Source organism: Delphinus delphis, chromosome 12 (assembly GCF_949987515.2).
Source record: "Delphinus delphis chromosome 12, mDelDel1.2, whole genome shotgun sequence".
Lineage (NCBI taxonomy): Eukaryota > Metazoa > Chordata > Mammalia > Artiodactyla > Delphinidae > Delphinus > Delphinus delphis.
The window spans coordinates 55,124,653-55,138,664 of record NC_082694.2 but is presented as its reverse complement, the minus strand read 5'-3'; the positions used below and the strand labels follow the sequence as shown (position 1 = coordinate 55,138,664).

Below are 14,012 nucleotides of genomic sequence, written 5' to 3'. Positions count from 1 at the left end.
TTGTCAGCTCAGTTTAAATGCTATATTTATTATGAAGCATAACATTCAAATAGAAAATTACTTTGTTTATGAAAATTGCTCAATATTATGTTTTTAAAATTCATAGTGCTGCTTATACTTTTTACAAAATAATCAAATATTTAAACTTTAAAAGAAAATTTCAGTGAGTAACTTAAAAATTAAGTCATAAGGAAAATAGTTATAAAATAATATGACCCAGAAATATTAGAACAGCAAATCATATATACATTATGTTTACAACTTGATAAAAAAATGTGGATACTGTGAATAAGAGTTGGAAAATAATGTGTTTTGAAAAGCAGTTAATCAGGCTGGTAACATTATGAGTGAACTTTTTTTCTTCTTAAACTTTAGTGTAACACTAGTTTAATAGAGGTTTCTTTTAAGGCTTGTTTTTGTAGGTTGTAGAGTTGCTAATTGGAACACCCTCAAATTACTGAAAAGTTAATATTTTTTACCAGCTGAATTTTATTATTGTCATTTTGAAGAAAGGCAGCAATTGTGTTGGGCACAGATGGGAAAACACAAAAATTTTAAATACATAGCATCATCTTTGATTAAAATGCTTTTGAAAAGAAAATATATTTTTTTAATTCTTGTTGCAAAAAGCAGTCTTATTTCCCCCACATTATTCTGCCACCCCAAAACATCTATCATTTGGGAGCCCATGTATGGACTATATCTGAGAAAGACCAATGAGGAAGATTTGCATCACCCAGTCCATATGGCAATCCCAATTCTCAGTCCTCTCCAGAGGAGGGGACTTGTAGATACCTACCACTGTTTCTTTGGCACATCTGGAGAAGAAATCTCTAGCACAGGAAGAGATGGAAAGTTTAATATAAATTTTAGAGAGTAGGACTCTGCTGGGTCCTGCAAGGGAAGAAAACAAAGTTTGTAAAATATAGAATCTCTTGGAAAAGGTAAAGATTGTGTTAAGTTTGTTTTCCTTTTTTAAGTATAGTTGATTTACAATATTGTGTTAGTTTCAAAAGTAAAGCAAAGTGATTGATTCAGTTATATATATTCTTTTCCATTATAGGTTATTACAAGATATTGAATATAGTTCCCTGTGCTATACAGTAAGTCCTTGTTGTTTATTTTATATATAGTGGTGTGCATCTGTTAATCCCACACTCCTAATTTATCCCTCCCCCCCTTCCCCTTTGGTAACCATAAGTTTGTTTTTTCTGTCTGTGAGTCTGTTTCTGTTTTGTAAATAAGTTCATTTGTATTATTTTTTAGATTCCACATATAAGTGATATCATATAATATTTGTCTTAGTCTGACTTACTTCGCTTGGTTTGATATTCTCTAGGTCCATCCATGTTGCTGCAAATGGCAATATTTCATTTTTCATGGCTGAGTAATATGTTCCATTATGTGTGTATCCTGAGTAATATTCTATTCCCCGTACACACACATACACCATGTCTTCTTTATCCATTCATCTGTCGATAGACACTTAGGTTGCTTTCATGTCTTGGCTATTGTAAATAGTGCTGCTACAAACATTGAGGGATATATGCCCACGAGTGGGAATTCTGGATCATATGGTAGCTCTATTTTTAGGTTTTTAAGGAACCTCCATAGTGGCTGCACCAGTTTATTATTTGCACACTTTTTTTTTTTTTTTTTTTTTTTTTGCGGTATGTGGGCCTCTCACTGTTGTGGCCTCTCCCATTGCGGAGCACAGGCTCCGGACGTGCAGTATTTCAGTACCCCCAAATACTCTTTTTCAACTGCTCTACTTGTCATGAAAGGTACTTAAATGGATTTAAAAGATGAGTAGGAGGCCCAATGGACAGAACTCAGTGACTAATTGAGTATAGTAATAAGTGAAAGACAGGAATCGGGGATGATTTCTAGGATTTTGTTTGGAGTGAAGACACTCCTAGTGGTCCTAGGCCTCTGGCAGGACTGAGTCGAGATCCAGCAGAGTAGCTGCTTGGAGCATTTTGGGGTGTGAGTAAACATAGCTAACACTCTTGCCCCTTTCAGGAAAAACCCAATTCACTTCCATAGGCACTTTTGTTAGAAAGACTACAAAAAGGGCCATTCAACTTTATTTTAAATATCACACAAAAATAGTATCTTCTTTCAACTGAATGCTCCACCCTAGTGTCTCATGGTACCATCTCTCCAGCAGCACACTAATTTCAGAGCTTACAGCCTACTTTTCCTGGGGTTACTTTGTCAGAGCTTCTGCCTACTTTGGGCAGAATTGGCTTAGAACTGGGTGAGGCTCTGCCTGCCTGAGAGAGGAGGGACTTGAGCCAGGAGGGACCAGGGAAGGTTAGCTCTGGCAGATGGTAACAATAAAGGCCAATGTTAATGGGGCACTCACCACGAGTCACACCTCTTCTCAGCCCTTCACAGAGGTCAGCTCACTTAATCCTCACACAAATGTATGAGCTAATTACTGTCTCCATTTTGCAAATGAGAAAACTGATTTTTCTAGAGGTTAAGAGAAAGGATTTGAGTCAGAGACCCAAGTGTGAAGCTTTACCACTGACTAGTAAACTAAGCTCTTTCAGCCTCAGTTTTCTCATCTTTTAAAAATGGCCGTAATAATAGCTACTTTGCTACATTTTTGTGAGAATTAAATGAGATAGCACATGGTAAGTGCCTATCAGGGTTTCTGGAACAGAATACATGCACAATAAATGGTCTATTATTTTTCCCATTCATACTTGACTCTCAACCACAAGCCTTCTTGGGCTCACTGCCCCTCACTTAATTTTCAGTACTTCCTATGATAGGCTGAATAAAGGCTCCCCAAATATGCCCATGTGGTAATCCTCGGACCTGTGAATGTGTTGTCTTACATGGTAAAAGGGACTTTGCAGATGTGATTAAACACATTTTGAGATGAGATTATCCTGTATTATCCAGGTGAGCCCAGTCACAAGGGTCTTCATGAGAGGGAGGAGGATTGAAGTCAGAAAAAGATATGATAACAGAAGCAGGGTTTAGCATGATCTGTTCTGAAGATGGAGGAAAGAGCCACGAGCCAAGGAATGCAGGCAGCCTCTAGAAACTGGAAAAGACAGGAACACAGCCCTGCTGACACCTTGATTTTTAACTCCATAAGACCCATTTCAGGCTTCTGACGTCCAGAACTATAAAAAAATTTTTAAGTGTGTATTGTTTTAAGCTACCAAGTGTGTAGTGTTTGTTACAGCAACAATAAGAAACTAATACACTCCCTAACTGAAAAAGAAGAGTGTGGACACCAAGCTGCACACCTGCATTAACCTCAGTGTCAAAGCCAGACCAGCTCCAGGGTATTCACCTGGCAGGCTGCCCTCAGCCCCTTAGCTCAGACAGCCTTAGCGCTGGTGAAACTAAACCCTGTGTAGCTGGGATTTTTGTGTGGTGCTTTTTTTCTATTCTTTTTTTAATTTAAAGAATAGAAATTAATTTTTTTTTTTTTCATTACGCGGGCCTCTCACTGTTGTGGCCTCTCCCGTTGCGAAGCACAGGCTCCAGACGCACAGGCTCAGCGGCCATGGCTCACGGGCGCAGCCACTCCACGGCATGTGGGATCTTCCCGGACCGGGGCACGAACCCGTGTCCCCTGCATCAGCAGGCAGACTCTCAACCACTGCGCCACCAGGGAAGCCCTAAAGAGTAGATTTTGAGGAGAGAAAAAACATGGGGCAGAGAAGTATGGAATAGAAAACGAATACAAATGCAAGCTGTTTTGCTAGTTGCTTTTTTTTTTTTTTTTTTGCGGTACGCGGGCCTCTCACTGTTGCGGCCTCTCCCATTGCGGGACACAGGCTCCGGACGCGCAGGCCCAGCGGCCATGGCTCACGGGCCCAGCCGCTCCGCAGCATGTGGGATCTTCCTGGACCGGGACACAAAGGTGTGTCCCGTGCATTGGCAGGCAGACTCTCAACCACTGCGCCACCAGGGAAGCCCCGCTAGTTGCTTTTTAACCACAACAAACTAGTACCGACAGCACCAGTACAAAAGATCGCAGTAAAGGTTCAAAGATCAAGGTGTTCTCTTAGCAAGGCTGAAAGATTCAGTCTCTGGTCTTTGGAATTTAGGCTGCAGTCCCTATTTGTGGGTAGATCCCTGGGTGCCCGGCACAATCCACGTTTTCAGTCGGATTTGAACAGAAGAATGGCCACTTGGCCCAGAGGTAGAAGTGGATGCGGTGTTGGGTATCCTGTGTCACGTGAGTACCGAAGTTCCTCCCCTTCCACGCAGCGCCAGGTGGGGGTGTACTTCTTAGCAGACTCCTTGCGGTTTGGGGCCGCAGTGCCCTCCTCTAGGTCGTACTTCTCCGGGCCCCAGTACCGCACTCCACTGAGTCCTGCGGCATCTCCTCGGCACCGCTGCATTTTTCATCACGGCCTTACGGTCACAGGTGGTTCCTATAGGGCCAGGTCTGGCAGACAGCTGCGGTCTCCTACGGGAGACCTAGCGGGCACATGTAAGCCTGAACCAAGCTCTCCTGGCTTGGCTGGCGCTAGCCTCTGCCTATGCCTGGACTTTGGTGTGGAAATGGGTAAATTCGGGCAGTGAGGGTCCATCCCATAGCGTGTGAAAAATTTGTCCAAACCCAGCTACTTCTTCCTGGTCTGGTAGCCCACACAAGCAAGAAGGGCAGGAGTTGAGGATTCCTGGAAGAAATAAACCATGCACCGCTGCATGCAGGAAACATTTGTGCTGTTCTAGGAAGGGAGCATACCTCAGAGGACGCTACAAGAGGAGGAGTAACTGCCCAGCCCAGGAGTCTGGCTTAGACTAGCCCCTCACCCTAGAAGCCAGGCAAAGTCCCTCCACCTCCTACAGGACGCCATCCTGGCCCCCCATACTCAGAGCTCTCCTGGACTAGGGAGGAACACATATGGTCCCTTCAACCCCAGTCATTTTCATTTGTTCCTTAACCACAGACCTTTAAAGCAGGCAGGGCTGGGATTCTCATTTTACTGATGGAGAAACATATTCAAATGGAACAAATGGCCAATGTGCAGTGGTTCAGATGCTTAGTCCAGGGCTCTTTCCATTATATTTGAAACCCTCCTTTTTATATGCAAATGAGGCCAAGTGTGTCGGTGACACTTTCCTACAAAATGAAACAATGCCGTAATAACAAGGTCTTGGGGAATTAATGGTACTAAATGGGTAATTTGGGTTTAATGTTAAATCCTGGAGTGGGTGACCCAGGGCCAGAAAGAGTGGCTTTCTGCGTGTCACCTCTGCCATCTGGTGACCAAATGACAATATAACTAAAACAACTGTGTATTGATACTGTCATCATAGAAAAGTCACGCATGACCCAGAAGCTGAGTGAATGATTTGAGTGTGAGCTCTGACTTTTAGGGCCTGAGATGATAAAAATAAAATGTTAAGTCTACAAATAAAGGTCATAGTTTTCCACAATTATTTCTGATCAGGGTGAGGAACCTCATAGTTTACAATGGAAGAACCCCTTCATCCATTTAGTCAATGAATATTTATTAAACATTATCTTAAGTCAGTTCCTAAGGAAGGAGATTCTAGGCAGAGATTTGCATAAAGGAGGGTTACTGGGGAGTACTCTTGAAAACAACTTTTGTAAGGACTTGAGGGAAACAGAACGGTCAGAAGGGTTGAAAGGGGATGAATTTGCTACAGAGGCCTTAGCCAATCCTACTGAGAGCTCTGGCGTTGGCTTGGCAAGGGACAGAGCCTCTGTCCTGCATGAACCAGGTATTGGATCAGGTAATGAGCCATCACAGCTGAGACTAGCCACATCTGAGGGAATGAATGCCTTGGTGGTAAAGTGGAGATCTGGGCAGCACGTCGCAGCATCCACTACAGACCCCCCTACTATGTTGTGTGCACTGTGCCATGGTCTAGTGGTATTATATTGAACAAGACAATATCTCTGCCTTCAGAGGTACCCACAGGTGTATAGTTAAAGAATAAACAAACAAATGTTGTAGAAAATTATCTTGTAACTAGAAAATGTATCCCATAAACTTAACAAAGAAAAATCCTTGCCTTTTATTGATGGCAATAAAAAGTTTGAAAATATTTAGGGTGAAAAGTGAATTCACTCTCTGCTGATATAAAAATTGAAGAAGAAAAAAAAGTCACCCAGGAACAGTTCTAGAGAAACTTGCCTAGTAAATGTAACTGAAGAAGCTGGAGATTACTTTGGCGTTTGTCTGTAATGGACTGTGGATCCCTTCAGCTCTACCCAAGAATAGGCGATGGGGCTTTATTTCTATCCTGGGGCCTTCAAGTGGTCTTAGCTATTGGAAAAGAGGGCTGCCTTTGCAAGTGGGGATGTGCTGGCTACTGATACTGATTCTGCTCTGTCCACTTGGTGCCCCTGACCCAATCCCATTGTCCCAGCCATCCTCTCCCCTACGTCCCCTTTGTCCCTCCCTTTCTCCCACTTGAGGAATTTTTATTTCATCTCAGAGAAAAGCACTTGGACTTGCCTGTTATCCCAGCCTGTTACTTATAGCATGACAATGAACTCTATACCTTGTGCTCTTTAGGGCTTAAAAATTTGAAATACACAAAACTATTTCTCTGCCATGGGTTTCAGAAAAATCACGTGGGACTTAAAAAGCCAAAAATTGCCTTCTTTTTCCTCTGGTTGAGCTGTGGTGTCCATTCCCTGAAGCAGGAGGGGTGGAATTGTCCTAGAGGTTTGGGTAGGGCAGAGGACCATAATAGAGGTACCTGTTGACCATTCTAAACTCTCTCTATTCAGAGCTTCAGATGCTGGCCTTCAAATGAACATCTCTATTTGGATGCCCTGCCTCAAACTCCTATCTGTTTTTGCTTTACTTCTAACTAACTAGCTCCTTCCCCCGAATTCTCCATATAACTTGTGCCCTAAACAAGCGAAAACTCTGAGAATCTTTCTTTCCCTTGAACTCCACTCCCTCCCAGCTGACTAATCACCAAGTTCTAGATAGTTCCATATTTGCTATCATTGTCCCAATTCAAGACACTGCTAACAACCTCCTTACCCTGGCACCATTGACATTTTGGACCAAATAATTTCTTGTGAAGCTGTCCTGTGCATTGTAGGATGTTTAGAAGCATCCCTGGTCACTACCCACTAGATGTCAGTAGCACACCTTTGTCGTGAGAAAAATGTCTCCGGACTAGTACTGTGTTGGGCCATGTTGGAGCCTGAGGCAAAAGGAAAAATCTGTGCCCTATATACAGTTATCAAAATGTCCTATCATATTTTGAACCACGTGGAACAAGTTAATGAAAGTCCTACAACAGCAAGAAGACTGAATTTCTTCTATGCTAATGTAAAATTTGAAGGAAAACAAAAAGACATCCAGAAACCATTCCAGAGAAACTTTGCAGGGCCCGGTACAAACTGAAACTACAGGGCCCCTTCTTTAAAAATTATAAAGAATTTCAAGACAGTGACAGCAGAGCAGTAAACCAATTGGGGGGCCCCTCTAAGTGTGGGGTTCTTCTGCATGTGGGGCTGTGTTCAACTGCACAAGTCTCACACCCTTGAAGCCAGGCCTGAACACCACATTACCCAGTTCACCTGCTGGGAAATGTGACAGTTATGTGGGCCCTGGGAACCCCAAGCAGATTGGAAACAACTGTTCCCATTGCACAATAACACAGGGCCCTAAAACACAACATTGTGAATTTTTGGCATTCATTTTAATTTTTTCAAAATGTTACATTAACATATTATCTTGGTTACTGAGGATTTTGGCACCCTCTTAAATTTTGCACCCGAGGTGAATTCCTTCTTAATCTGAGCCCCGCTCCAGACTTTGTCAAGTGTTCCTGCTGATTTAGAGCAGTGATTCTCAAACTTTGACCTGGATCAAAATCACCTGGAGGACTTGTTGAAACACAGACTGGTGGGCCCCAATCCCAGAGTTTCTGATTCAGTAGGTCTGGAGTAGGGCCTGAGAATTTGCATTTCTTAGTCCTCAGGTAATGCTGAAGCTGCTAGTCCATGGCACACTGAGAACCACTGCTTTAGAGCCATCCTCCATGTCATGCCAGTGAGAATGATATTTCAAAAATACAAGGCACTTCTCTGCTTAAAAAGTGGTCCCCATGTCCTATAGAATACAATAGATGCTACTTGGCATGGCATATATTACTCCTATGGACCCCCTATTGTGCCCCCCGCATGATGCTCTAGTAATATGGGACTGGATAACTCTTATTAAACATCCCTTAACACTCAAATCAGCAGTCATCATCTTTAGAAACCTTTTTTAGGCCTCTATATTGAGTTAGGTGTCTTTTCTTTGTCTTCTCATTGAACACTGAGTATAGCTCTCTATTAGCATTGAACTTGGTACAAAAGTCTACCACATCAGAGAGCAGAATCCTGGAAGACTGGGATTATCTTTATTCCTCTAGTCCCTGCTATAGTCTGTTGCAAACAAGTGCTCCAATAGCATCTAAAGAACTGAGCTGGACTCACCCAAATGCCATTCTATTATAGCGGAGTAAAACAAAGAAAAAGACTATGACCTCATGTGACAGCTAGAGATTTAAGTGCACAAGGGGAGCACAGCTGAGTCTCAAGAGTCTTGAGGTTTAAGAGTCTGGCAGACAGTTTTCCAAATGTCTATAAGAGTCGAATGCTTCTTTAATGGAATATTAACCCTTAATGTGTAACTGGTGACCTTTAGATCCTACTGATAGTAATATCCGTATAAGCTATGAAAGACAACAGCTAGGGAAGAAAAACTTGAAGCATTGGTTAGAACCAGTAAGAAATGCAGTCAGAAAGAAAGAGCAACAGAATAGAATGATCTAGGATAACGTGGATAGGAAAAAAAGAGCACAAGAGAAAAAATTCTTACATTCAAAGGAAAAGTATTTTTTTTCACTAAAAGGTAATTTTTATAATGTTAAAATTCTTCAATAATATCTATTACATTGAAAATATTTCAAGAAATCATTTGGCTTCATTGCTTTAAAATAAGTTTGAAGAATCATTTTATGGTTCTTTTATGATCAACACTAAACTTCAAAGTACAGAGCTACCATATGAATCAGTTTAAGTGAAGTTTGTTTGGATAGTTGGCTCCTGAGGTCATGGAAAAAGGATGGGAAAATGAAATTCACAGCACCGCAAAGGAAAGAGTGCTCTGCAATCCGCCATGGAAAATGTTAGATGTCTTTTGGGACAAAGTAAACCAAAATTCTGACTTAAAGGTATTGTCATCAAACTTAAAGAAAGGAAGCCACATGGCAGTGCTTCAAATCCAGTAATACCTCTGAGAAAAATGTATGTGTAGTATAATTCCAATATACTGACTTCCATCATACACCTTTGGTGTTTTCCACACGTTTTTAGATACACATATTTTTGTTAGGGAAATTTGAATATAACCTACCTCATTTGAAATCATGACTGTACGTTCATGGAATAAGACTGTGGTGAATACAGAGGTCCTGCTTCAAGGAAGGACTTGCTACCCAGGCTGCTCGGAATTCAGTGACCAGACAGCTTCCAGCTGTCACTCCCATCAGGGTTTCCCTAAACCGTTTGCCATATCCAAGCTCACACCCTTCCATCTGAGTATTGATCAACTGATGGTGTTCTTAATATACTTGTGGTCACTGTGGAACAACTCTGACTGGGGTCGTGTGTGCTGTCAAACTCTCCATGGTGTTTCCTGAGCCTTAGGGGAGCCTGCATTGCAGTTCTTGCTCCAATCCTACATCCTCCCCTTCCAGCCAGAAGTTGGTCCCTAATATCGTGCACATCAAGCCCCGTCTCAGCTTCTGCTTTCATAAAACTAATTGGAGACAAATATTAATAAACTTATGGAATAAGACACATTTGTGGTTCTTCACCCCCTTTATTACTCAAGCAAGAGCTAGAAGATAGATAGATAGATAAAATAGATAAAATCTATGTCTATATTTATATTAGTTTTTACTTTGCAGTCATTATTTTCTTGATGTAGGAAAGTCCTGGGATTTTCTAGTCATTGTCTTCTCCAAGTACTACTAGAATCAAGAAATTACATACAGAATCAGTACTAATTATTCATTCAACAAACATTTAGCGAGTGCCTACTCTCTGCCAGCCTCTTGGAGTTCCTAGTGCCTAAGGATACAAAGTATATAAGACATATTTTCTGTTCTCTAGGGAATTCCATCTAGTGTTGAAGAAAAATATTGGTAAGGGCTAGAACCGAGGAAACACTGATTATAGGGATGGGACAAAGAAGCAAGTGACTGCATCAGCTTTTGTGAGGCAGGAGAAGCCACATAGCAAAAGGTTTTTCAGGATGTAAAGGTGATTAAGCTATAAACAGGGTGGCATTCCAGCCTTTCCCAGCACAGGGAACAACATGATGTAAGACATGACACAAATCGGTGCCTCTGGGGAGGGTAAATCTTTAATCTGACAACAGCCTCTCTCACTGTTCAACCTTTCTGGAGACCAATCTCTGTGTGAAACACTCTTGACTCTACTAATATTTCACTTGGAGTAACTCCTTGTCCTTCACGTCTTTGTTAGGATATTACTTCCACCAGGAATTCTTCCTTGATTCCCTTAAAGTTGGCTAGATGAGTCTGCTGTACAGTTCAGTGTCTAGTACTTCCACTATTGCAGCATTTATTACACCGTGCTCTAATTGTCAATTTACTTGTCAGTTTGCCTCTGAGTGGACCATAACCTCCTTGAAGGCTATCACTCGAGGTTAGTCACCTCGAAGTCTAGTCATTGTTCATCACCAGATCTCAACATACTGCCTGAAAGATAAAAGGTATTGTTTGTTTGATGAATAAATGAGAGAAGCTAAGTGCAATGGACTTAGGAAGGCGTACTTTCTTTATTGAATAAACACTTATTTGTGCCCATCAAGTGCCTACATCTCTAGGCACTGAAAATAACAAGAATGAAAAGAACAAAGAACCTCATGGAGCTTACATTCTAGTGGGGGAAGACAGACAGTAGACAAACTGCTATAAATATAAAGCAGGATGGGGAAGGAGAAGTTTGTTATTTCATATAGGGTGGTCAGGGAAGACCTCGTTCTTAAGTTTATATTTGAGAAAAGTCCCAAAGAAATGAGGGAATGAACTATAAATATTTGGCAAATAAGATATGCATTGGAAACGTCATCAGCAATACTTCTTAAAATTACCCCATGAATGTTGGTTCTACATCATGGCTAATTTCTCTCAGCTATTTTGGGTAATGTCATGAAGGATTTTTGTTAAATTCTGACTTTTATTGTGGCTATCTCTTTAGGTACTAGCAAAACATCTCAAGGTTCTTTATTTCACAGTGCATTTTGCAAGGATTCCTGTAATGGTCAGGAAACTTCTTTGTTTCTAAAGCCTTTTAAAATCATAGACTAACCCAAACAATACCCACTATTAGTACAAATGTTTTATCTTTTGTTACCTGGCACTGGGCAAGAGCAATTAATATGGCCATTGGAACTGATTTAATTTCCGTGAGAAGCTTACATTTCAAGGGAAAATTCAAGACTGTGCTAAACTAGCCTGCTTGGCAATTTTTAGTTTTTCTTTTCAAGGATGAGCCACCACAATTAAATCAGGGGTACTCAAGAGAGTCTCTGTAAGGTCCATAAGGGATGTGGAGAGTTCCCGATAGGGGTTAAGTAATCACAGGGTTCTCCTTTTTTCAGGTAAAGGAAGGAAGTGGCTGTGTTTGTGTTGTAGTGATATGGGAGGAGAAATACAACAATATTTTATAAAGATTAGGTGACCAGCTGAAAAGGCATGAGCATTTTCTATCAATAGCAGAGTCTATATAGCACAGGAACCATCAAGGTTAGTGAAAACCGTAAAATTAATTAAAGTTTTCACACATTTTACTATTGCCGTCATACTTTTGGACAAGGTAGCTATGTTTTGGCTACTCAGTGAAATGCTGAAATGAGCAATAGGCCTCTGAAGATTACCATGTATTTGCATTAATACCACTAGTATTTATTCAGATTCTGTATGAACAAAAATGGAAATAGGAATTGTGGATCTAGAATCCTGGAAGACACATTTTTGCGATACGCGGGCCTCGCACTGTTGTGGCCTCTCCCGTTGCGGAGCACCGTCTCCAGTCGCGCAAGCTCAGCGGCCATGGCTCACGGGCCTAGCCGCTCCGCGGCATGTGGGATCTTCCCGGACCGGGGCACGAACCCATATCCCTTGCATCGGCAGGCGGACTCTCAACCACTGCGCCACCAGGGAAGCCCTGGAAGACACATTTTGATAGGCAGTTATTGTACCAGTCTTTGTCCTTGTACGTGAGCATGTCATTTTTTTCCTTAAACTTGAAAAGTATCCAATCATAGAAAGTATTTTTATTTAAGAAATATATTTTACTTAAGTATAATTTGCATTAGAAGATAAACTCTCTTTTTATTGTCAGTTTTTTTAAAATTCTAAGTTTGTTAAACAAAAGAACTCATACAGGTTTTTTTTTTTTTAATTAAGTAATTTATTTATGGCTGCGTTGGGTCTTTGTTGCTGTGCACGGGCTTTCTCTAGTTGCCGTGAGTGGGGGCTACTCTTTGTTGCGGTGCGCGGGCTTATTGTGGTGGCTTCTCTTTGTTACAGAGCACAGGCTCTAGGCACACGGGCTGTAGTAGTTGTGGCATGCAGGCTCAATAACTGTGGATTGCAGGCCACATGATCTTCCCAGACCATGATCTTCCCGGACCAGGGCTCGAACCCGTGTCCCCTGCATTGGCAGGCGGATTCTTAACCACTGTGCCACCAGGGAAGTCCCCAGGTTTTTAATTAACTAAAATTTGGAGAATTTTAGACAAACCTAATCATTCCTATTTTCCTTTCTTTTACTGAGGGATAGAGCAAATCTTTGTGCTACCTACGAGTCATTTTAGGTAACTGAAAGATAGCTCAGGCGTAAAAGGCATTTTAACAGTTCTATTATTCTGAATTTGAGGCCTGAATTTAGGAAAGGCAACATCGAGAGTGATTAAAGAGGCAGATTCATAAATATCTAAAGACAAAACAACTTGCAGCAAAGTTCTAAAAACATAGCAATAAGCAACAATGGTTGATAGGAATTCAACTTTTTTTCAAAAGTAAAGACTCTTGAAAAATGATTTAAAACTGTGTCAAGAAGTACCAAAAGTTAGCAAAATAATTTTCTGATCTCCACTGATCTGTACATAAAATAACATTAATTTTATAGAAAAAAGATCCAAATTCTATTTTTACTCCCTATGTGTATTATTCATGTAACAATTTGCAATAAAGGACTTATTTTTTCTTTTTAAGATTTTTTTTTTAATGTGGACCATTTTTAAAGTCTTTATTGAATTTGTTACAATATTGCTTCTGCTTTTTTATGTTTTGGTTTTTATTTTGGTCCCAAGACATGTGGGATCTTAGCTCCCCAACCAGGGATTGAACCTGCACCTCCTGCATTGGAAGGTGAAGTCTTAACCACTGGACCACCAGGGAAGTACCTAAAGGACTTATTGAGATGCATTAATATGTACTCAATCCCACATACTTAAACAGATATATAAATATTAAAATAGATCTTAATTTGAAGTCTTTATAGTTTTAAAATATAACTAACTTAGTAGTAGAGTAGATAAAACAATTTATATAGCATAGTAAATTTGCCATCTGAACAAACTATAACTTTCTTAATAAAAAACAAAAAATCATATGTATTATCATTGTATATATATTTGTATTTAAAAAATATTTTTGTATGTAGTGTAATTAAACAATTATATTAATTGCCATATTTAACCAAGGTAACCAACTTTACTTTCCTCAGACACAAAAGAAAACTAGAAAATTGAAAAACAAAATCTGTTTTTATCCTTTAGCATTTATTTCATATAATTCTAACAAATCTGAGGAGGCAAAAATAACTAAGTTGTGGGTGTGTGAGTAATATCATTTAAATGTATTTGCAAATTTTGTTTATCTATTGTCAATTTAAGTAATAAGGTAACTTAAAATTTTGTTTAGTGACCAATTTTTGTGTTTCTTTT

General features: G+C 40.4%; 1 pseudogene; it reads right to left on the bottom strand.

Moving 5' to 3' along the window:
• Positions 1-4,133: 4,133 nt before the first annotated feature.
• Positions 4,134-4,838, bottom strand: LOC132435376 (dynein light chain 1, cytoplasmic-like; annotated as a pseudogene).
• Positions 4,839-14,012: the final 9,174 nt, after the last annotated feature.